At 42.1% G+C, this 26,130-nt stretch overlaps 1 protein-coding gene across 3 annotated transcripts in view; it reads right to left on the bottom strand.

Annotated features, from left to right (window-relative positions):
• Positions 1-26,130, bottom strand: part of LOC123373233 (regulator of G protein signaling 7 binding protein) — an 81,858-nt gene that overhangs the window by 31,584 nt on the left and 24,144 nt on the right. The window lies entirely within an intron of this gene.

The following is a 26,130-nucleotide window of genomic DNA, read 5'->3' as shown; positions in this document are numbered from 1 at the left end:
GCATTAATACATGAAACCTAATAATGAATCTGATCCACCAGAGTGTTAAGTACTTCACAGAAAAGTATGAAGACAAGGTCCCTGCCCTGACAATATACAATCTAAAAACACAGCACTCAAACCAAGCCTGGGGATAGGCTAGGTTGGAGTGGTTGAATGGTGAAGTTGAGTGTACAATTTTTAGTTTCATGACTTTTGTATGAATCTCTTTTTCAATTGTTATTCTCTGTGTTTAAAATGTTAGTCATCTGATTAGCCAACACTACAGCGTGGGGAGGTCTGGGGCTTATAGGACTTTTGGAAGAGGTGCTTTTTGAGCAGCATCTTTGTCATAATAATTGTAGAAAGAAGGACAAGGACTAAAAAAATCCATTCACTAATTTTCAAACTGAGCGTAATCTCTAACTGACTGTTTAGAACACAGATAAAATAATTTTGCCACATACAGGGTCCATTTTTCAAACCTGGGTGCTAAATTGGACATCTAAATCCCACGTTTGTAGGCTCAAAATAGCATTTAGGCATAAAAATATTTATTTTACAAGCCTAGCTGTTCATTTGAGTATCCAAAGAAAAGATGTGTCCAGCCAAGTTTAAAAGGTGGGCTCACAATCACCTTTGCCAGTAGCATTTTTAATTATACAGTTGTTGTTCAATTCAAGGATTTAGGTTTTCAGCAAAAGAAAGACAAATAACATAGAAAACTGGATTATAAAACAGATATAAAATACTTGCTTTACTGAATAAATGTTGAACCTAAAGGCATCTTGAGCAGCAGTAATATGGGGCTGGATAAATTTCATAGCATGTCTCTAGATTTCTAGAGCAAGGATATTATAAATGAAGTTTTAACAACAAAAAGATTTGCCAGCGTTGTTTAAAGGTGTGTAATTTCCTGCAGCTAAATTGATAATTCTACAGAGCCTCTTATGTTGAAATAAAATTAGACTTGTGGGCTTTCTCAAGGGAACTGAAGCAACTAACTTGATAAATGATTTGCAACAACTCTACTCTGTTACTTCTGGTATTAGGTTCAAATAATTTCGTAACATCAATCAAGATTGAAGTGTTTTGAGACCTACAGCAAACAATGCTAATTTAACCCAGTAAAATGGGTACTCTATGGCAAGAGGCTAAGCCATCACTGATACTTGTCTAACTGTGGGATGGGTGAAAGGTTAACTTCATTTTTTTGCTGTCAGCAGAAAGGCTTAAAACTTCTAAGCAAAATCCCAGCAGTTTGTACTGAGTTCATACCAACAAGTTCAGTTCAAATTAACATTGATTTATAGATTAGTAGACAAGATCATCTAGTGTGACCTTCTTTATAACACAGGCCCTAAGAATGCTTTGAATTAATTACTTCTTGAACTAGAGCATGACTTTTAGAATAACATCCATTCTTGATTTATGATGAAAAAGGACACAGGAAGATGCCTCCCATTTGCCAGTCCATTGCAAGGCAGGGCCCATCAGAAAATGTCTGGGAACTGCTGGCATAATTAATTAAATTATTGTGGTTTGTTCTCTTCTCAGGACCAATTTCATCTCATATACAGGGAAATAGTCTTGATTATTCCAGGTGCCTTCTTATCCCTCTGGTACAGAACAGTATCTGCATTTCTGCTCACTCACTTCTGCCTTTTATATGTTATGGTTTCTGCTTTCAATGTGAAGGGTACATTTCCTCAGAAATCATGTTATATACTGTACCGTATTTACTGCATCTTGCATTGACTCTGAGTAAGGCTATGCTGACACAATCGTCTCCCACTTCCCCATCCCCAGTATCTTAAAGACCAAATATCTTTTCTTTTCAGACACTGGCCATAACTTCTAAGTTACTATGCATTCTAAAAGTATTTATGAAGGGCTTAAATCCACATGCTTCCCGAACAATTCACTGTTTGACCTCAGATTCAATTCTTAGTCAATTCCCTAAAAAAAATTCTGAGACTATGAATGACAACATATATTTGTTATTGTTCTAGCTTCGCTGTCTTTTCAAACAATAGGGCCTTGTGCAGAAGGTTTAAGTAATTCTTATTCAGGAGGATAGCTGAATACCGAGTGCTAATTAGAGCTGAAGGCACTGCTTAGAAGTAGTCTCACAGCACTATGGGAACATACACGAAAAAATATGGTGCGAGAACCACTAAGTTTTAATTTTAAAAAATGCACTTAATAATGGCTCTTCCGGCAATGTTTGATTCCACTACATATACTACGGTATTGTATAATCTATCTAATGCACTCATCACAATAGTATCCTGCATTGCATTATCCTAAGAACATCTAAGCCTAAAGTCCTTGGCAGTTATGCATGTTCACAATTTTTTCCATTTTTAAACAATCTAAATATTAGGTGACCTGCAACCATATGTCCTATGAACCCTTAGTAATCTGAAATGTACTCTTCTCTTTCCCCAGTATAACGATTGCCATACTGTTGTTAAATTTAACAGTAAAAGCAGCAAAGAGTCCTGTGGCTAGAGATAACGAGGTTAGTTCAATCAGGGAGGATGAGGCCCTCTTCTAGCAGTTGAGGTGTGAAAACCAAGGGTATAGGGTGGTGTTAATGTGACCATCACTTATTTGCACCATGGTGTCTAGGAAGTGGACCTCCCGTGTAGATTGGTCCAGGCTGAGGTTGATGGTGGGGTGGAAGCTGTTGAAATCGTGGTGGAATTTTTCCAGAGTCTCCTTCCCATGGGTCCAGATGATGAAGATGTCATCAGTGTAGCATAGGTAGAGAAAGGGCGTGAGTGGACAAGAGCTGAGGAAGCGTTGTTCCAGGTCAGCCATAAAAATGTTGGCATATTGTGGGGCCATGCGGGTGCCCATAGCGGTGCCACTGATCTGGAGATATATATTGTCATCAAATTTGAAATAGTTGTGTGTGAGGATAAAGGCACAGAGCTCAGCAACCAGTTGTGCTGTGGCATCATCAGGGATACTGTTCCTGACAGCTTGTATTCCATCTGTGTATGGGATGTTTGTGTAGAGAGCCTCTACATCCATCGTGGCTAGGATGGTGTTTTCTGGAAGGTCACCAATGCATTGTAGTTTTCTCAGGAAATCAGTGGTGTCACGGAGATAGCTGGGAGTGCTGGTGGCATAGGGTCTGAGTAGAGAGTCATAGGATAAATGGACACAAATCAGATATTAGGAATGGCAATATACAAAAACCTGTAGGAGAACACTTCAACCTCCCTGGCCACACAATAGCAGATCTTAAGGTAGCCATCCTGCAGCAAAAAAACTTCAGGACCAGACTTCAAAGAATCATAGAATCATAGAATCTCAGGGTTGGAAGGGACCTCAGGAGGTCATCTAGTCCAACCCCCTGCTCAAAGCAGGACCAAACCCAACTAAATCATCCCAGCCAGGGCTTTGTCAAGCCTGACCTTAAAAACCTCTAAGGAAGGAGATTCCACCACCTCCCTAGGTAACCCATTCCAGTGCTTCACCACCCTACTAGTGAAAAAGTTTTTCCTAATGTCCAACCTAAACCTCCCCCTCTGCAACTTGAGACCATTACTCCTTGTTCTGTCATCTTCTACCACTGAGAACAGTCTAGATCCATCCTCTTTGGAACCCCCTTTCAAGTAGTTGAAAGCAGCTATCAAATTCCCCCTCATTCTTCTCTTCTGCAGACTAAACAAGCCCAGTTCCCTCACCCTCTCCTCATAAGTCATGTGTTCCAGCCCCCTAATCATTTTTGTTGCCCTCCGCTGGACCCTCTCCAATTTATGCACATCCTTCTTGTAGTGTGGGGCCCAAAACTGGACACAGTACTCCAAATGAGGCCTCACCAGTGCTGAATAAAGGGGAATGATCACATCCCTCGATCTGCTGGAAATGCCCCTACTTATACAACCCAAAATGCCATTAGCCTTCTTGGCAACAAGAGCACACTGTTGACTCATATTCAGCTTTTCGTCCACCGTAACCCCTAGGTCCTTTTCTGCAGAACTGCTGCCCAGCCATTCAGTCCCTAGTCTGTAGCAGTGCATGGGATTCTTCCATCCTAAGTGCAGGACTCTGCACTTGTCCTTGTTGAACCTCATCATATTTCTTTTGGCCCAATCCTCTAATTTGTCTAGGTCCCTCTGTATCCTATCCCTACCCTCCAGCGTATCAACCACTCCTCCCAGTTTAGTATCATCTGCAAACTTGCTAAGGGTGCAGTCCACACCATTCTCCAGATCGTTAATGAAGATATTGAACAAAACCAGCCCCAGCACCGATCCTTGGGGCACTCCACTTGATACCGGCTTCCAACTAGACATGGAACCATTGATCACTACCCGTTGAGCCCAACCATCTAGCCAGTTTTCTATCCACCTTACCGTCCATTCATCCAGCCCATACTTCATTAACTTGCTGGCAAGAATACTGTGGGAGACTGTATCAAAAACTTTGCTAAAGTCCAGAAATAGCACATCCACTGCTTTCCCCTCATCCACAGAGCCGGTTATCTCATCATAGAAGGCAATTAGGTTAGTCAGGCATGACTTGCCCTTGGTGAATCCATGCTGACTGTTCCTGATCACTTTCCCCTCCTTTAAGTGGTTCAGAATTGATTCCTTGAGGACCAGTTCCATGATTTTTCCAGGGACTGAGGTGAGACTGACTGGCCTGTAGTTCCCTGGATCTTCCTTCTTCCCTTTTTTAAAGATGGGCACTACATTAGCTTTTTTCCAGTCATCCGGGACCTCCCCCGATCGCCATGATTTTTCAAAGATAATGGCCAATGGCTCTGCAATCTCATCGGCCAACTCCTTTAGCACCCTCGGATGCAGCGCATCCAGCCCCATGGACTTGTGCTCGTCCAGCTTTTCTAAATAGTCCCGAATTACTTCTTTCTCCACAGAGAGCTGGTCACCTCCTCCCCATACCGTGCTGCAGAGTGCAGCTGTCTGGGAGCTAACCTTGTCTGTGAAGACAGAGGCAAAAAAAGCATTGAGTACACTAGCTTTCTCCACATCCTCTGTCACTAGGTTCCCTCCCTCATTCAGCAAGGGGCCCACACTTTCCTTGACTTTATTCTTGTTGCTAACATACCTGAAGAAACCCTTCTTGTTACTCCTAACATCTCGGGCTAGCTGCAACTCCAAGTGTGATTTGGCCTTCCTAATTTCACTCCTGCATGTCTGAGCAATACTTTTATACTCCTCCCTGGTTATTTGTCCAGTCTTCCACTTCTTGTAAGCTGTTTTTTTGTGTTTAAGATGAGCAAGGATTTCACTGTTAAGCCAAGCTGGTCGCCTGCCATATTTACTTTTCTTCCTACACATTGGGATGGTTTGTTCCTGCAACCTCAATAAGGATTCTTTAAAATACAGCCAGCTTTCCTCGACTCCTTTCCCCGTCATTCTCCCAGGGGACCTTGCCCGTCAGTTCCCCGAGGGAGTCGAAGTCTGCTTTTCTGAAGTCCAGGGTCTCTGTTCTACTGCTCTCCTTTCTTCCTTGTGTCAGGATCCTGAACTCGACCATCTCATGGTCACTGCCTCCCAGGTTCCCATCCACTATTGCTTCCTCTACTATTTCTTCCCTCTTTGTGAGCAGCAGGCCAAGAAGAGCTTTTCCCCTAGTTGGTTCCTCCAGAACTTGCACCAGGAAATTGTCCCCTACACTTTCCAGAAACTTCCTGGATTGTCTGTGCACTGCTGTATTGCTCTCCCAGCAGATATTGGGGTGATTAAAGTCACCCATGAGAACCAGGGCCTGCGATCTAGCAACTTCTGTTAGTTGCTGGAAGAAAGCCTCATCCACCTCATCCCCCTGGTCTGGTGGTCTGTAGCAGATTCCCACCACGACATTACCCTTGTTGTTCATACTTCTAAATTTAATCCAGAGACTCTCAGGTTTTTCTGCAGTTTCATACTGGAGCTCTGAGCAGTCATACTGCTCTCTTACGTACAACGCAACTCCCCCACCTTTTCTGCCCTGCCTATTCTTCCTGAACAGTTTATATCCATCCATGACAGTACTCCAATCATGTGAGTTATCCCACCAAGTCTCTGTTATTCCAATTACATCATAATTCCTTGACTGTGCCAGGACTTCTACTTCTCCCTGCTTGTTCCCCAGGCTTCTTGCATTTGTGTATAGGCATGTAAGATAACTCACTGATCGTCCTTCTGTCCCAGTATGGGGCAGGAGCCCTCCCGTCTTGCACTCACCTACTTGTGCTTTCTCCCGATATCCCACTTCCCCACTTACCTCGGGGCTTTGGTCTCCTTCCCCCGGTGAACCTAGTTTAAAGCCCTCCTCACTAGGTTAGCCAGCCTGCTTGCAAAGATGCTCTTCCCTCTCTTCGTGAGGTGGAGCCCGTCTCTGCCTAGCAATCCTTCTTCTTGGAAGACCATCCCATGGTCAAAGAATCCAAACCCTTCTCTCTGACACCATCTGCGTAGCCATTCATTGATTTCCACGATTCGACGGTCTCTACCCTGGCCTTTGCCTGCCACAGGGAGGATAGACGAGAACACCACTTGTGCCTCAAACTCCTTTATCCTTCTTCCCAGAGCCACGTAGTCTGCAGTGATCCGCTCAAGGTCATTCTTGGCAGTATCATTGGTGCCCACGTGGAGAAGCAGGAAGGGGTAGCGATCCGAGAGCTTGATGAGTCTCGGCAGTCTCTCCGTCACATCGTGAATCCTAGCCCCTGGCAAGCAGCACACCTCTCGGTTTTCCCGGTCAGGGCGGCAGATAGATGACTCAGTCCCCCTGAGGAGAGAGTCCCCGACCACCACCACCCTCCTCCTCCTCCTCTTGGGAGTGGTGGTCGTGGAACCCCCATCCCTAGGACGGTGCATCTCATGCCTTCCAATCAGTGGAGTCTCCTTCTGCTCTGTTCCCTCAGATGTATCATCCACTCCACTCTCTGCACTAGTACCTGTGGAGAGAACATGAAAGCGGTTGCTCACCTGCATCTGTGTTTCTAGTACATGGACGTTTCTGGTACTCTTTCCTCTTCTGGAAGTCACATGCCGCCAATTGTCCTCGCTTGCCTTCTGTCCCTGCTGCGTAGCCTGCTCTGAATCTTCAGAACATTGTGCCTGCTGAAGCTGATCCTGACGTCTATCCAGGAAATCCTCATTTTCTTTTATGGAACGCAGGGTTGATATTCGTTTCTCCAGACCTTGAATCTTCTCTTCCAATATGGAGATCAGCTTGCACTTTGTACAGACAAAGTCGCTTCTCTCCTGTGGAAGGAAGACAAACATGGCGCATCCTGTGCAGGTCACAACAGCGGATCTCTCAGCATCCATAGTCTCTTCCTTCTAGGAGCTTCCTTATTTGTGGCAGAAGCTACTCAGCGAAACCTGCGAGGTGGGGCCTCAGTAGGCTCTCTCCAGGCGGACTCCCAGGCAAACTCCTTCTGTTTGCCTCTCTGCTGTTCGCTGCTCAGCTGGCTCGCAGCTGACTGCCTTTTTATAACAGTCAGGCCCAGCTGGAACAAAGCACTCCCAGTTCACACTGTTCAAACAAGCAATCAAACACTCAAGAGAAACTGCTGAGCTTCAGTTCATCTGCAAATTTGACACCATCAGCTCAGGATTAAACAAAGACTGCGAATGGCTTGCCAACTACAAACCCAGTTTCTCCTCCCTTGGTTTTCACACCTCAACTGCTAGAAGAGGACCTCATCCTCCCTGATTGAACTAACCTTGTTATCTCTAGCCTGCTTCTTGCTTGCATATATATACCTGCCCCTGGAAATTTCCACTACTTGCATCCGACGAAGTGGGTATTCACCCACGAAAGCTCATGCTCCAAAACGTCTGTTAATCTATAAGGTGCCACAGGACTCTTTGCTGCTTTTACAGATCCAGACTAACACGGCTACCCCTCTGAAATTTAACAGTATTACCATTTTTAGTTGGCAGATGCTGAGAAGGATTACTGATGTAATCATACTTGAGTTGCCCAAAGTAGACTAGATAAAACAAAGAGGCCAGATGCTGATCTTCATTTCTCTGGTGCAAATGAGGAACAGCTCCACTGAAGTAAATGGTTACTCCTGATTTATACCAGTGTAAACGAGATCAGCATCAACTGTAAATTTGTAGCTTCTCTGAATGTAAAACTCTCAGCGATTTAAAAGTTGTTTGCAAGGTGCAGTTACAGGAGTGGACTCAAAGTGACAATGGGAACCAGGTATGATCCAAGAGCAGCATTTGATTCTTATATGCTTTACTGAAGAATACAGTCTAGGTAGGCTGAATGGAAAGGACCTCCTGGGTCATCTAATCCAATTTACTTAATTCTGAAATGTAGCACAGCAGAGTTTCTGACTTTGCAACATTTTTTTATTCCTGTACTTTGGGTCATTCTCACACAATTGTTTTTCCCCTTTGATAAATATATTTAATAATAGTCCATTGGTATTTGTTTAGATTTTCCAGAGGCCTTCACTGTCCTAATTTGTCCCGTCTTTTAGTTTAGACACTTTCTCATTTTTTTTATGCTATCTACATTCTCATGTGTAATACTGCATGGAATGTTGATGATGCAACGCTATGGGAGGGACTGTGCCTAGCCTTTGCATGAATTTGCAAAGATAGGATGGGGACAGGGATGCTGGAACAATTTTTATAGTGGGGGTGCTGATAATGAAAACCATGTATTTGGTGTCAAGTATCAGAGGGGTAGCCGTGTTAGTCTGGATCTGTAAAAGCAGCAAAGAGTCCTGTGGCACCTTATAGACTAACAGATGTATTGGAGCATGAGCTTTCGTGGGTGAATACCCACTTTGTCGGATGTAACATGTATTTGGTGTTTATTATTACTACTTTAAGACAGGGGCTGCGGCAGCACCCCCAGTTCCAGCACCACTGGATGGGGCACTAGCCGATTTCCCTCAGGCCACCTCCCACAATTGCAGTCCCTGTACTTTCCTGACTGCACACAGGTTGCTCCCTGTTAATATCCTTTGAGTCACCTTGTGATGGGATTAATAGATCCCACAGAGATGAGGAAGGTGCCAGAGACACAGGCACCGACTTTCCAAAGTGCTGGGGGGTGCTCCACCCCCAGCTCAGCCCTAGGCCCCACCCTCAATCCACCCCTTCCCCCAAGGCCCCACCCCTGCCCTGCCTCTTTCTGCCCCCACTCCACCCCTGCCCCACCTCTTCCCACCCTTCTCCCAACCACAATGCATCCTCGCTCCTCTCCCCTCCCTTCCAGCCTCCTGCATGCCACGAAACAGCTGATTGCGGCAGGCAGAAGGTGTGGGGAAGGAGAGGAAGGGTACTGATTGGTGGGGTCTGCTGGTGGAGGGAGGCTGGGGGGTTGGAGGGGAGCTGATAAGGGGGCTTTCCCATGGGTGCTTCAGGGCTGGAGCACCCATGGAGTTGGCGCCTATGGCCAGAGAGGCTCTGTGTGTGGGGTTAGCCCCACCTCTCCAGCCCTGTCAATCATGTATAGCGTGGAGGAGGCCTTTAAAAAGGAGGAAACTACAGTCAGCTAGGGGGAGCAATCACCCTGAGCAGAAAAGGGCTGGAGTGACTCCTGAAGCCACAAGGGGAACTCCCATTCAGGAGACCTCCACACCCAATCCTATGGGGAGTGCAGGGAACTCCCAGGGTAAGCCTGACAGAGCGAGCCTGATTCAGCTACCCAGCCAGAAGGACTCCTAGAAAACCACTATGGAGACAGCCCCGAAGTAAGCAGGTACTGCTAATCTTGCCTTTTCCCCCTTGAGTTGGCTGCGTGAAGAAGTTATTCCTGGGTGCATTGGAATATTTGTTTTCCTTTTGATCCCCCACTGGAAGAGACCTAAAAAGGCCTGCAAAGGATGGGGTTCCCCTTGCAAGGACTGAGAAGCCTGGGCTTGAACATAAGCCAGCCATTGTACATAACTGGGCTTGGTCAGGGTCTCCCACTGTCTGGGAGAAAAACCTAAGGGGGACTCTTTTACACACCCCAAAAGAGACCAGTCCATGGCCCTATGCACCTGGAAGAGGTCATGTTGTATTCTCCTTAGGTGTGGTGCAGCTTGCAAGATCCTCCAGCTGTCCATGTGGAAGAAAAGTATCATGGTGCCTCAAAGCCCATTGAAATCAACTGAAAGACCCATATCAACTTCAATGGGTTTTGGGTTGAGTCCCCAATGTCAGCAAATTCCTTAATGGCACAATTTATCCATATATGTTGTTGCAAAGTCACAACTGCACTCTGCAGGGTCAAACTGAACAAAATCATAAGATGGCAGGAGTACTAGAATAATCACTCTTGAGAGATGATCATTTTTATTGCAGCGATTTTAGATAAAATAGATGATTACCATCCAGTTTCTTTCCAAGTGTTAGAAAGTGTAAATGAATAAGAGGAGTACTGTACCTAACATTTTTTTGGGTCATAGTTGCTATGGAAACTATACTTACAATAATCAGTGTCTCTCACTTTCTTCATGGCTGTCACTAAAAAAAAAAAGTGAGGAACTGGAGATTGGATGAGAAAATGGTACATTTCTCATAGAGTGTCTGGTTTCTGAGATGGGGAGATGTTGAATAACTACCCTTAAAAATGATCTTACTTATAATTCTGATAAGGGTAGAAGTTTAAAATTGTCCATATTACAATTTAAATAATTATTGACAAGAAAGGACACTTTTCAGCTAACTAAAGTACCACATCTAAATGGCTTTCTGTACATCTACAAGCTACAACAGAAATGAGAAAAAGCAATTACAGAAGTCTTAACTGACACTTTTTGCTCTTATAAATGCTTAAGTGCCTGAGGAATGCAAAAAAATATTATTCTGAAAAGAGCCACAGTATATAGAAAAATGATTGAATGGTACTTTCTGACCAAAAACTGTCCTTTGAACAATATTATTCATGTGTAGTTAGACCAAAGGCCAAATTCTGCTCTTATTTACACCCATACAAGTCCAGAGTACTATCAGTGACATCCAAGACCCTAATTTGGTCCCGTTTCTATAGTAACATCTAATTATCTCCACATTGAGACCCCTGTTGACTCAGTCTCACACTGTTCTGTTGATCAATTACTGTAATGCTCTATTATACAGTGTCTCTGAAAGGATTCCACTTATTTTCAGCCACAGTCTCCTCTCAAATGCATGTATGTAGCTCCCATTTACTTCAATGGAAGCCACAGACCCAAGGGCCGAATTTGACCTTCAGATTCCAACTTGTAAAAAAGGTTCTTTACTATCCCTGATTGTTTCATTGTAACCCATGATTCATCCTTTGTATTGTACTTAAAAATCCACTTCAATGTAGTCAGCTCAGTTTGGTTTCTCTCAGCAATCTTCTTTGGCATTGCCATGAGGTCAAGTGACACAAGTCTTTGGTCTTCCCCTTACACTCACTATAAAAACATATGCTGTAAGAGAAGATAGGTATATAGTGTAACTTACACATACTGATCATTTAAGAGATGTTTAACAACTAAGGATAGCTGTAAAATCCATTAAACAATTTTATCAATTAATAAATATATGGTAATCTGGTCTTTGTTTAAATGGTAGTAATAATCTTATTAGTTTAAACTATCACCACATAAATGTTAGTCACCAACTTTTCAGCTTCCTGTTTGGCTATTTTCTCCTTGAAGGCCATTTTAATATCCAAGGGAACTCTCTTATAATTCAATGGATATTACTAGAAGAAAGCTTGTTGTTAGTGGAGTTACACAGTAAGAGAAGTCACCTTGTGTATCTTTTTGCTGTAGGAGCACTGGCAGGATTTCTTTCCCAATGAGACAAAAAAACAGCTCCTCTTTGCTCCTTGCTGTGATCTACTGCAACACAGGTGGGAGCCAGGAATAGTTATTAACTCCTGCCCCCATTGGTGGTGGCAATTTCTTTACTCACCCAAAGCAGATGAGGAGAGGGTACAGATAGTCTCATGGGAACACAGCACTTAAAAACATATCTGGTAGGTGATAATTGCTCCAGTCCAAGGGACTAGTGTTGTGCAATGTACACCTAGGGAACTGGAGGGAGTAATTTGTGGAATTCCCTTAGTCTGACAAAGCCTAGTCTGTTGATATTCAGGACACACTCAAGGCCTATCTGTTCTCTCAGGTTTTTAAGAAGGGATGAGTTGAGGGGTAAATATGCTAGAGCAGATGGTAATGGTCGGTCCAAATGGGGGATGAAATTCAACAAGAGGATCAGCATAAGGCATGTGTACAACTTAATACCTATTTAGGAGACTTAATTGTGGTTTAAGTAATATACAGGCCTTGTGCTAGCCCTCTGCACAGGGGAGAGCTTTGTCTGAGTCTTGTCTTCATGAGGAAATTTAAACTTGGATTTTCAAAGGAGCTTAAGGGAATTGTACCTAAATTGTACTGAATTTCAATTGGAGTTGGGCACCTATCTTAGATTTCCTTCGAAAAATCCCAGCTTTAATCATGTTTAAGCCTTATTTTAACAATTCAGTTAGCTGCAATGATGGTGACTGGGCAATATAGTCAAGAACAAGTCATGTCAGCAAGGACTGGGCCCAGGATTTACCCATGATTAACAGACCTGATGCTGAGCATGACTTGTTTCTTGACTACACTGACTAGTCAGTCATGGTCAAACTGCCACCTAACTTGATTTTTTAATATTATGTTTAAATGCAATTCAAATTCCTTAAGAGGATCATCCCCCAAGATGAATTGGTGGGCAAGTTTATAACTTATATTGATTTAGGTATCTCTGATATCTTCAAATTAAAAAAAATTAAAACATCTCATTTTTGTCTAGTTTTGTATATATGTCGAAAAATAGGTGCAAGCATTTATGTATGTATTGTGACAGGGTCAGGCCAGATGGCTACAGGAGAGTGATAGAAGGCAGATATATTAGCCCCGGGTTAAGTAGGTCCCCTTTCCCTGGGTAAGGTAATAGGGAAGGTTCCAGAACAATCAGGAGCTTTCTGGAAACAATTAAGGCAGACAGGCTGATTAGAACACCTGCAGCCAATCAAGAAGCTGCTAGAATCAATTAAGGCAGGCTAATCAGGGCACCTGGGTTTAAAAAGGAGCTCACTTCAGTTTGTGGTGCACATGTGAGGAGCTGGGCGCAAGAAGCTGAGAGGAAGAGGGTGTGCTGCTTGAGGACTGAGGAGTACAAGTGTTAACAGACACCAGGAGGAAGGTCCTGTGGTGAGGACAAAGAAGGTGTTTGGAGGAGGCCATGGGGAAGTAGCCCAGGGAGTTGTAGCAGTCACGCAGCTGTTACAGGAGGCACTATAGACAGCTGCAATCCACAGGGCCCTGGGCTGGAACCCAGAATAGATGGCGGGCCTAGGTTCCCCCCAAACCTCCCAACTCCTGATCAGACACAGGAGGAGTTGACCCAGACTGTGGGTGCTGCAAGAGGGGAAGATCTCTGAGGCGAGAAAATCCTCCAATAAGCACAGGACCCACCAAGGTAGAGGAGGAACTTTGTCACAGAATCTATATAATATGTAGAGTGAAATTCCATCTGAGATAAAAGGAAAAAATTCAGGACTTTAACTCTGCTCTGACTCCACTGTGAATGGAGTTTCACTATACCTGTGGTAACTGATAGTGGCTTCAACTATACTAAGGCTTATTGCACGATATATAATAGAGCAGTATGAACTCTTGCTGGTGATCCTTGGAGCTGGTCATGTAGCTTTAAATTTCCACATCTTCTCTCTGCTAAATCACATTGAAAGTTAGCAAAAAATGCATTAAACACTTTCATAATTTTCCCTGCACACCACTGCTGTGCTTGTCATAGGGATGTTACATAGTCATGAGTAAGAAGAGAGTTGGTCCACAGACACTTTTAAGATGTGGTATGCCCTATGCAGAGTTTGAGAACCCCACTATTTAGGCGTGCTAAAATGTGGTTGCAAAAGAGAGGAAAAAAATCTGACATGCTATATTTCATGATTCTTGTGTTCAAAAACTTGAATTAATTGCATCATGCTTCTGTCCATATGGAGATCACTTTGCCTTACTGTTTATTTACTATCTCAGAAACTAATACTTTGACATGTTAGCAGACAAATTTGATATTGCCTATTAAGAACAATTTCACAGAAAGGTTAAACATCCTGTAGTTTGTGCCACATAAAACATATTTCTATCAGTGTTTTATTCATATAATACCAGTAGTTCAAATTCTGTATTTTTTCAGGTTATTCTTTGAATCGTATTTATAATTTTAAGAGTAATCAGCAACACTGTGTATCTTTTATACTTTGGGCATTGAGTACTTCAGCCATTTTCTTTCCTTCGGGCTTCTTTAAAAAAAATACCTGTTAACATTAGTTGAACTAAATAGATCTATGGAGCACTGATAATACATAGAATATGCCAGTCTGTGAATAACTGACTGCGAAGACATTTAATATATTGCCCATAGAGGGAGCTCTTATACCATTATCTTTTCTGTATGGCAGAAATGATAACGCTGTGCCCAGCATCCAGATAATCAGTTTAAAACCGAGAAGAATAGGCAGGGATCAGTTTTCCCCTCCTTAGAAATAAAAAATATTAGATATGAATATGGCTATTGCTTTTTAACTCAAAACAATCTTCTTAAGCTGCAAATATTTCATAATAGTTTATGGATAATTAATTTTATGTTCCCTTTACAAATCTTTAGGATGATTATTCAAATTGGAAAACACTGTACAGGCTATTCCAAAACTCACTTTGGTGTCAAACAGGAATAGCTCCATTGAAATCAATGTAAATTTTACCAGTGTAGTTCTGGTAAAAGGAAGAGGACAATCAGGCCTAATTTTCTTATTTCAACAAGAAAATTGTAGCCAGGTATTAACAATGGATAGTGCAGTTCTAGCCTGTACATTGTATCAACAATGCTTAAAAATACATAGTGATGTATATATTTAGTTATAAGGATAGGAACGCCAAGTCATTTAGGGAGCTTGATATGAACTTTTATTTTTAAAGTTTATTTTTGATGCAGCCTGGAGTTAACTGTAGGGAAAGTATTTTGTGAACAATATGAACAGTTTTTAAACAGTACAATCTAAGCCAATATGGCACACTTGCAAATATCAATGTATTTAATGATGCAAATATATATATTTAAGATGTACAATAATAAAGGGAAACTAAAGTATTGATAATACACATGTAAAAATGCTTGTGGGTCAAATTCTGTCCTGAGTTACATGTATATGAAAGTGAATGAGAGTTACAAATATGTATTGAAATCCTGAATATGGCCTACTGTTGTTAGATATTTACATATGCAGGTTGAGATTTTCAAAGCAGTCTAGGATTTTAGACAGTCTTCCATTAAAATTAATCTACTTTGAAAATCTCAACAACACTCCACAGGAGTTAAAGATAAGTGAGCAATTATACTTACAGAAGTTGGTTTAAAAAGCAGGAATGAATTGAAGTAGTATAAACAAAGGAAATGGGTATTTCTGAATGATCAGGAAATTGTAAATTGGCTTGATAGACTAAGGAAAAATCACTTTGCACTGTATTTTACTCTATAGCTCTCACATTCTACCCTGCAACTTAGAAAACCCTCTAGCAAGGTACAGGAGCTGTAAAATAAAATGCCATGGGAATGACTTGGATGTAGATGTGAGCTCAGAACTTACGACTTTTCCCAGAAGCTGAGAAATGCTAGACTTATTGCACAGGAAATTGGTTTATTCCCCGTAGATGCTAAGGGCCTGATTTTCTTCTCACTTACATCAGTATGCCACTGCTCTAGTTCCATTGACTTCAGTAGCATTACTCACGATTTAAACTGATGCAAGAGGAGAATCAGGTCCACCAAGTGCAAAATTTCTACAACTTTCACCCAGTTCTTGGATTCAGAAGCAGCAGCAGCATATCACAAATTTAGGAGCTTGAAGTGAAGTATAGCAGGGAAAAGGTGCAAGGGAAAAGGTGTAAGAAAACCCAACAAGAACTATGTCATGATAGAATATTCAGATTAGTACTTCTCTCTTCACTAAACACAAACACCTCCTACCATACTTAACCTATGACTTCTTATACTTTTTCTGCACCTTACCATGTTAGTCACACCTATTTAGATTCCCCTATACATTGGCAGAATGGGTGTAAGTAGGTCTAAAGGAGTCTAACATTTTAAGCATCTAACTTAAGCCACTTTACACATCATTTCAGAATCTGACCCATCACCAGCTACTGCAGGAGAACCAAGAAATACTGAATTCCAAACTTATAAAGATGGTAAGTGAAAGAACTTCAAAAAAGTGTTTTATGTTGAAATGTATTTATCTGAAATTTTCAAGTGTAAGAAAACATTCTGATTTTGTACTGATACCTTAAACATGTTGTTTGCTTCCTTCACAGCTTTACAGTTCATCTTTTAAAATTATAATGAGGGATATGGTGAACTATTTTGAATATAACTATAAAAGTGATCAAACTGCAATGTTCTCTTCTAAGTGGATACTGAGAAAACATACTTGTTTGTTCTGTTCCCATCTGCTACAGTCATTTCAGATTGGATACTGACAAAGGGTACTCATTTCTAGAATACATGCCTTTTCCTAGAAATTGTTGTCATGTTTCCATATATCGTGTTGTTTTTAATTCTATGCTAATGCAATGTAATGAATCTTTAGCGATGAAATGTTAGATGTGATAAAACAGAACAGTGCTGCATTCTAGATAATAGCAAGAGAACAGACTAAGCTCCTTCCGGTAGACAGATAACATACTAAAAATCAAGGATAATTTAAAGGACTTGTGTTTATGTGGTTGGAAAACTCATTTCTTAAATCATATCTCTGTTTTAAAGGTATTATGCTGGTAAACCGTATCAGCTCTGCAGTGCTTACTAAATAAAAAATGTTCAGTTTCACTGGCATGTACAGAAAAAAAAGCAAGTTTTTTTTAACCTCAATTTTGAGAATTAGGATTTTCACTCTTGCTTCCTGAAATTAAATAGCAATCCTTGTTAGATATTAGAGGAACATGGAACCAGCTCTCAGTAAAATAAGAACGGCTGTACTGGGTCAGACCAAAGGTCCATCTAGCCCAGTATCTTGTTTTCCCACAGTGGCTGGTGCCAGATGCTTCATAAGGAATGAACAGAACAGGGCAATTTATTGTGTGATCTCTCCCTTATTCTCCAGTCCCGGCTTCTGACAGTCAGAGGTTAGAGACACCCAGAGCATGGGGCTGAGACCCTGACCATCTTGGCTAATAGTCCTTGATGCACCTGTCTTCCATGAACTTATATAGTGCTTTTTTGAACCCAGTTATACTTCTGGCCTTCACAACATTCTCAGGCAATCAGTTCCACAGGTTGACTGTGTGTTGTGTACAGAAGTATTTCCTTAGATTTGTTTTAAATCTGTGGTCTATTAATTTAATTGCGTGACCCCTGGTTCTTGTGTTTATGTGTGTTATATGAAGAGGTAAATGACACTTCCTTATTCACATTGTCCACAACATTCATGATTTTATAGACTTCTATCATGTTGCCCTTCTCTGTACTTTTTCCAATTCTAATATCTTTTCTAAGATGGGGTGACCAGAACTGCATGCAGTATTCAAGGTGTGAGTGTACTCCGGATATGTAACTCCTTACAATCAGCTATCTTGAGTAATTTTGTATCGCCTGCAAACTTTGCCACCTCACTGTTTATCCCCCTTTCCACATCATTTATGAATATGTTGAACAGTACAGGTGCCCAGTACAGATCCTTGGGGGACCCCACTATTTACCTCTCTCCATTCTGAAAACTGACCATCTATTTCTACCCTTTTCCCCCTATATTTTAACTATCTCTTGAGCTATGAGAATAACTTTTCTCTTATCCCCTGTCTGTTTACTTTGCATAAGAGCCCTTTGGTGTGGGACTTTGTCAAAGGCTTTCTGAAAGTCCAAGTTCACTATATCTACTGGATTGCCCTTGTCCACATGTTTGTTGACACCCTCAGAGAATTCTAACAGATTGGTGAGGTATGATTTTCCCTTACAAAAGCTGTGTTGACTCTTCCCCAACATATCATGTTCATAATATATTGTGTTTGATAATTCTGTGCTTTACTATATCAGCCAATTTGCCTGGTACTGAAGTTAAAGAAAAAGGTCTCTGGAGCCTTTTAAAAAAAATCATTATTACATTAGCCATCTTCCAGTCACCTGGTACAGAGGCTGATTTAAGCGATAGGTTACGTATCACGGTTAGCAGTTCTGCAGTTTTGTATCTGACTTCATTCAGAACTCTTGGGTGAATACCATCTGGTCCTGGTGACTTATTACTGTTTAACTTATCAATTTATTCCAAAACTTCTCTATCAACACCTCAATCTGAAACAGTTCCTCAGATCTGTCACTTAAAAAGAATGGCTCAGGTGTGGGAATTTTCCTCACATCCGCTGCAGTGAAGACGAATGCAAAGAATTCATTTAGCTTCTCCGCAATGATCATGTTTTTCTTGAGTGCTCCTTTACTAAATCTGTAGTTACTCTGTTGAAGCCAATGGCACGACTCCGGATTTACACTGCTGCAACAGAGAGCAGAATCTGGCCAAATGGCATTTGCTTTTATTATAGAGATACTATATCTATAATGACCGAGTTAGTGGAATTTTAGCTCTTCCAATGCTAAACAGTTCAAGGTAGCTATGATTTCACCTAATAGGTTATCTGCTTTCCTTGATCCACTGCTATTGATTCCAGTAGAAGCTCACTTGTAAGTCAAGAGCATTATATGGGCCTTAAATTGTAGGCTGACTTTGAAGATATCAGTCTTTCAAAATTCAGTTTTCTAGCTTCACTCTGCCAGAACTACCCTCCAATGAAAAAAATTACAGTATTACTTATTTTATTCTAGTCATCTAAGTTTTCTGTAGAGGTTTTAAAGTTCTTTAGGAAGCTCATTATATGAGACAGTTGCTGCAGAAATGGTAACCTTGCCTTTAAAATGCTTTTAAAAAAACCCTTGCTGTGGTCTGTACAGACTTAGGTTTCAATAATTCTTTCACACCTGTGATTTTTATTACTGAGGCAGCAAGTCAGTATTAACCAGTATAGTTCAGGTTGCATAAGTGTTAACACTTTATGCCTCTCTCTGCTGGGCATTTTCAGATGCTATTCAGATAACTTTCTGATGTTCTGAAAATTTCTGGCTGGAATTTTCCAAGCTTGGTTTCTTCCCAAAGCTGAATTTTATTGACTAAGTTAACTCATTCACTGTGCATCTTAAAAGGTAAAAGTTGCACAGCTCCTGGAATAACTAGATGGGATGCTCTCCAGCAGACCTCCTAAGGGCTTGTATATACAGGGAAATTGACTGGAATAGCTTCCTGTATGGACCCTCTTATCATAGAATATCAGGGTTGGAAGGGATCTCAGGAGGTCACCTCGTCCAACCCCCTGGTCAAAGCAGGACCAATCCCCAACTCTTATTCCAGAATGTGTGTCCACATGGGAATTATTCAGGAATACCACTAACTCTTTCAGTTCACACCCTACCTTACGTCAGAATAACTTCCGCATGTAGAAAAGCCTTAAGTTGCATAGGGGAGGTTCCCTTCTGCAGACCTCATAAGGTGCATGTGATAAGGAGTCTGAGCCATATCCAGCCAAATAGCATTACATTGTGAGGTTGTTATATATTTTTTTTCTTAAAAACAAATGAAAGAAAATAAAAGCCCCCTGGGGAAATTCATTTTAAAAAACCAACAACCCTATATCAAAAGGATGTTAAGGTGGCACTTCTAACCACTCAAAAGTCAAAGTAAATGTGTACATTGAACCTTAGCTCTGCCCCCTAAGATATCAAAAGTTAAAAACAATAAACACAGGGTCTAAGTCCCAGCTGTGGAGAGTTGGGACTGGGCATGAAGGTAACTCTTAGCCACCTTTCTCTTCCTCTGATCTTGGATTGGCTGGGATCTAAAACAGCCTTGGTCATAATTTAAACCAACCTATAGGGTCCTCTGCACTGGCCCAGGATCAGCAGAGCACTGTGCACTCCTTCCTGCCCCTGACACACACCCTACATGGTAGGGTGGTGTCAAGTTAGTCAGGGGGAATCTTTGGATGTGTTTTCAGATCAGAATTGCTAAAATAGCTTGGTCAGGCCAAGACTCTTTTCTTTACTAACATGATTACACACTGTTAAATAAAATGTAAGCACAGATCTTGGCACAGGTCTCCCATTAAGGAAAATCAGTTAATGAGAGTTAGCAGGGGAAACGAAGTGGTCAGACTGGATACAAATATTCTGAATCCTCCTATACAGAAACCTGCCCCATCCGCAGTTGTGGATTAGCCATTGGGCTGATGGGGCCTATGCCCAGGGGCCCCAGTCAATTAGGGGCCCTGGACAAAATCCGCCTCTGGGCAGTGGAAGCCTGAAGCACCGAGTGGGCAGGGCGGGACAGGGGAAGCCCCCTAACCCCGACCCCACTCCCTGACAGAAATGCTGGATGGGCGGGGTGGGGAAAGCCCCAGTGCCCTGATCCCACTCCCCAGCAGAAGCGCCTGGCTGTGGCCCTGGGACTGGAGGAGCTCTCGCTTCCTGCCATGGCCTCAGGGCTGGGGGAACTCTCACTCCCCACTGCAGCCCCGGGGCCATGGCGGGGGGCGGGGGATGGACAGAGCTTCTTTGGTCTTGGGGGAGCAGATAGGAGCAAATGGGTTGTGGGCCACAGTGGGGAGGTAGAATGGGGTGGGACCATGGGTGGAACAGGGGTGGGGCCATGGGAGGAAGGAGCAGAACAGGGTGGGTCCATGGGCGAGGCTACATGTGGAATGGGCAGAATGGGGGCAGGACCTCAGGCAGAAAGGGTGGGGAGGGGCCCCCCCACTTGCTCTGGTCAAGGGCCCCAAGAAACCTTAAACCTTCTCTGCCCATCAGAAATGGAAAGCTGCTCCTCCGAGTAGGAAGGGAACATGATGGTCGTGAGAGTGTACAGTGAGGGCCATTAAATGGGACTGGTCACATGAATAAGGATTACTCACATGAGTAAGGGCTGCAGGCTCAGACCCAATATCCATCCTGGTTCACTGGGATAAGTATCTATAGTGTATAGCAGGGGTTCTCAGGGGCTCGTGAGTTTATTTCATGGGGGGGAGGGGTCACAAGCTGTCAGCCTCCACCCCAAACCCTGCTTTGCCTCCAGCATTTATAATGGTGTTAAATATATTTTAAAAGTGTTTTTAATTTATAAGGGGGGTGGGGTTGCACTCAGAGGCTTGCTGTGTGAAAGAGGTCACCAGTACAAAAGTTTGAGACCCACTGGTGTATAGTTATAGTAACTCTTTTGTTCCTAAATTTTCCCCTCTGTGCTTTACAGTGGTTCCCAAACTGTAGCCTGTGCACTACTAACGATCCGTGAAGTACTAACCAGTAGTCTGTGGACAGCTAGCTAGTCGTGTGTCGCTGACAGGCCTTGTTTCAAGCTGAGAAATCACATAGATGTGAAGAAAAGATGAAATGAAGAGCAACAGCAGACAGTTTGATTACCTACTTTTAAACAGGATGAAATGCTTGTGGTCTGATCCAAATACCACTGAAGTCAATGGAAAACCTCTGATTAACTGCACCGGATTTTGGATCAGACTCACATTGCATTAAAAGACAGCTTAAAATATATGAACATTTCCCCAATATTAGTTTTCCATGTAAACAAATGTTGTGTTTGCATAATTCCAAATGGGAAGGGAGAAAGTCGTAAAACAGTATCTTTATTAACAAGTGGGTCACTGTGAGGAAAAGTTTGGGAACTCAGATGTAAAAAATGCTGTTTGCAATTATATTCTTATGTAACTGGTGAGCTCTGGAATTTTCTTTTTCAATGAAAAAATTCAATACCTGCCCATATTAGTCTTCAGAAGGATAAAGAAATATGTACTCAGTATCAGCCCTTGGAAGCCTCAGATAGCACTAGCAGATGTTTCACTGAAGAAATCTCTATTGGCAGCTAAGTTAAAAATCAGAACTGAGAGACTGTGAAGAAACTTGAACGTGTGTCAGAAAGAAAAAGATTAGTTACATGGAAACTTGAAACCCATATATAGAGATTTAGACCCTTAAAACAAGATGTTGATAAAATAAGTGCCCAGGCAGCAATATTTTACCCCACGTAATTTTGAATTATTTATGATAGATGTTTGCAGGTTAAGTTTTCAAAATAAATTTAAAAGAAGATTGATCTTAATGACAATTAATGAAAATCCTCATTTCTTGGAGCATAAATCCTAGGATTTAATGTGATTGTTTTGATTTTTTTTCCCCTTTGTGGGAAATAATCTGAGATGGATTATGCTACATCATGTACTTTTAGCACTGTGATTTAGGTTTTTTTTTTATTTAGCTAGATATGGGAAATGTATATACATTTTCCCCTTAATTTGATGTGGTTGAGTTTTTTCTCCTTTTTATTCTCTGGTAGACGCCACAGGTATAAGTCACTCTAAATGTCTTGACATAATATTTTAATTATTAAAAGTTCTTTCTTTTCTGCAGAAAGAATTACTGGGCTAGTTAGAGCTACGAGGCTCAGCCCTGACTACTGGATGGCACATAGCTGTGTCACCTGGGAATATCAGTAAGCCTGAGAAGGAATAGTGATCCTGACAGTAATCTGCAACCTTTAAAAGAATGCAGTTTACTTTCCTCCCTAGCTGGAGCTTAACTGCACTGGCTGGAGTGTTGGTGGACAGAGCTCTGCTCACCCCCCATCTATTTCCACCCACACCCAACCCACCTGTTCATGTGGGAAGTATCAGGCCAACAGACCTTGCTCTCATCCTGGAACCATCATGGGGGAGCCCTAATGTGGCTCTGCAGGGGGTTTCTCCCCTGTATTCCCCTGCACAACAGCATTAGGGCAAGTCACAATCTGGTCCTCAGAGGAGGATATCATGGATTTATGCACTTAAAATATTACAACACCACAATCCAATGTGAGGGGGAAAAACAACTGTAGATGAGATAGAGAGTGATAATGGAGCTAAAGGAAAGGAGTAGTAAGAGGAGGTACATTTTGTTGAGTATAAAGTGTGGATCGTCAGCCATGCTTTACTACAGGAAATGGTTCATACTAACCTGTATCTACCGCTTGGATGCCAAAACTATAGCAATACATTGCTTAGATTCTTTAAATCCTGCCTTCCTCTCCATTGGCACTGAGGGATCTGTTTTTAGTGGAACTACTGTAGCTCCTGCTCACTGCACTGCCTAGCGCTGCTGGAGGCAGAGCAAGGACAGAGAAGAATCTATCTAGGATCTTGTATAGGCCCAACCTCTGAGCATAGGTCCTGGAGACATAGATTTCAAAGCCAGAACGCACCACTGTGATCATCTAGTCTGACCTCCTTCATACCACAGGCCATAGAACTTCCCCCAAATAATTCCTAGAGTATAGCTTTTGGGAAAACATCCAATCTTGATTTAAGACATAAGAACATTTAAAAGTTGTCAGTGATTGAGAATCCACCACGGCCTGTGATAAGCTGTTCCAATGGTGAAAACTCTCACTGTTAAAAATGTATGCCTCATTTCCAGTCTGAATGTGTCCATCGAATTAACATCTGCACAGATGTACCAGCTATTTGCTCTCCTGGGAAGTGAGGTTGCAGGAGAAGCCAAGGCTATCATGGCTTCAGGGCTGCAGCAGTGACCATGGAGCAGCTGCAATGCCATTCTGTGGCTTGGGGGAAAGGATCCCTTCTCCAGCCCACTGGAATCCCCCAGCACACACCCTTGTTGCTCAGCCTGTGGTGGGGGTGCAGGAGCATAATTGCCTCTAAGGGTACATCTACACTGCAAAGAAAAAAACACAGCTGGCCCTTGGCAGCCAACTCGGGCTTGTGGGACCCAGGCTGCGGGGCTGTTTCATTGCTGGGTAGACTCCTGGGCTTGGGCTGAAGCCCGGGGTCAAGGACCCTGTGGGTTTTTCTTTGCCGTGTAGACATACCCTAAGTGCTGTATCCTCCAGTCCTTACTGAGGAGCAAGTGAGTGGAGTTGTATTTCACAGCTGTATTGGCAGTGGTAAGTGTAGAGACTTAAGTATTTTTACCACTGTGTTGACTAATCTTATTCAGAGCAGGGTTGCACTGTGGTATAAATGCCAACTCTCTTTACATAACACCAGTGGACCGGCAACCATCCTGAATTATAGTCTGAATCTTGCCAAGGTAAACAGTTGTGAAGTGTCAGCTTTTCTGTGCTCACCCAATAAATACAAACTCATTTTCTTTTGCTAAGGGTAAGGCACTTTCTTCAACAACTTTGAACACATCATTTAATATAAAATGACAGCACTGGGACTGCTGGCATGAAAACATTGTTAATGCAGAAAGTATTCAAAATAAGGAAGATAAGAATAGCATGCAGAAAAATGGAACAAAGCTGAGGGGGGGAAGGCTACTGAGAATAAGATGTTCTTGTACAAATAGCTGTGTGTATTATTTCTGAGTTCAAATAACACACAAAATCTAACTGCAGCTCTATAAATGCACAGTTAAAGAGAAATATGATACCGTTATAGGCATCAATTCAGCAAAGCACTTAAACTTGTGCATAACTTTAAGCATATGACTTGTCTCATTGCCTTCACTGGAATGCCTCATGCTTAACTTTAAGCACATGTATAAGTGCTTTGCTGAATTGAGACTATACTAGCTGGAAAACTGAGAATTGATTATGAGGAAATAGAATCACAAGAAAATAAACTCTAGGATTGCTTCTGCAGACCTTAAGGAGAACTTTAATTCAGTGGGAGTTTTGTCTGAGTAAGGCTGGTAGGATTGGGCTCTTGTTCAGCTGGAACCAGATCTTACAAGTTGCTGATCTTGCAGCTGAGGACACAGCACTTCTCAGGAGATGTATGGTATCCTATAGGATCAGGTCTCGGAGCAGCAAAGGGTAACAGACACTATGAAGTCTTGAGGTCACTAGAAATAAGAAGCCTTTGCTTAGATTACTGTACAGAAACCCTTTGCATTGGTAGGCTATGGCAGTACATGAATCAAGAAGAATATAATCTGAGCCTTACCCTGCAGATCTTACTGAGGCACGACTCCTGCTGACTTCAATGAAAGCACTGCCTGAGTTGGGGTGCAGGATCAGACCTAATTTCTTTCAGTCAGAGATTGCTGCCAACCCTGCTAATCAGAGGCAATCTGTTTCAGAAAATAGCACAAGAGCTCCCAAGAATGAACAGAAATGTTTGGGATAACAGGAGGAGTTGGGTACATTATTTAAAAATTAAATAAATATAGTGAAAGCCAGTATAAACATGGAATTAAAGAGCCAAAGACTGACTCACTTATTCTAACTCATGCACAACTCTTATATTTCAGACTATATGCCGGTCTCCGGACTGGCAGAACCAGTAGAAGGAAGAACAGTTTGACTCACCTAGCCCAAGTTTTTCCAGATTAAAATAATGTGAAGCATTGACACAATTATACCAGCTCGAAAGGTCAGATTTTCATAAATACCCCTAACTGCTGGGCCATCTTAGTACCAGTTCTGAGTAGAAAATGTTTCAGTTGCTTTCTAAATTTGAAACTGAATTGAGAAGGTTTAGCCAACTGGGAAGAATTAAAGGACTAATAGTCAGATTTTAAGCAGCCCTAAGTGGCACAGAAAGAGACAAATCACTGCATCTAAAAGAAAGGTGGGAATTAGAACAGTAAAATCCCATAGAAAAAGATATTTGCACAGGTATCCTCGCAGTGGCTCATGCCACCACCTCCTCCCGATCTTGGAACACATCCCAGTGGAAAACAGCCACATTATCCACACACTAATTATCATTAACTCAACTGTGTGAACAGCTGCCATTAACAGCCTGGTCCAAAGCCCACTGAAGTCAATGGGAATCTTTCCAGGGATTTCAATGCCTTTGCATCAGGCAAAGTGAACTCAAACAGGTTCTGCCTGAGAGGTTGCAGGCAGGTAGGTCCCCTCACAAACATGTTGTGATCAGAGCCAAATTTTCTGATCAGCCTGCAAAAATCCTCAGATTAAAAAAATCTCATCAATTATGTATTGGGGAAATATCTATTTCATTTCTCAAAGCAATGCGCAGCCAAACACATTAAAAGAAATATGGTATCTTGCTGTAGCTTAAAAAAGATGGTTTTACAACTAAGATGTGGGCCAGACTAAATACAAGAAATA

This window comes from Mauremys mutica, chromosome 6 (assembly GCF_020497125.1).
Source record: "Mauremys mutica isolate MM-2020 ecotype Southern chromosome 6, ASM2049712v1, whole genome shotgun sequence".
NCBI lineage: Eukaryota > Metazoa > Chordata > Testudines > Geoemydidae > Mauremys > Mauremys mutica.
The sequence above is the reverse complement of the archived record's forward strand: the minus strand, read 5'-3'. Positions and strand labels throughout refer to the sequence as shown.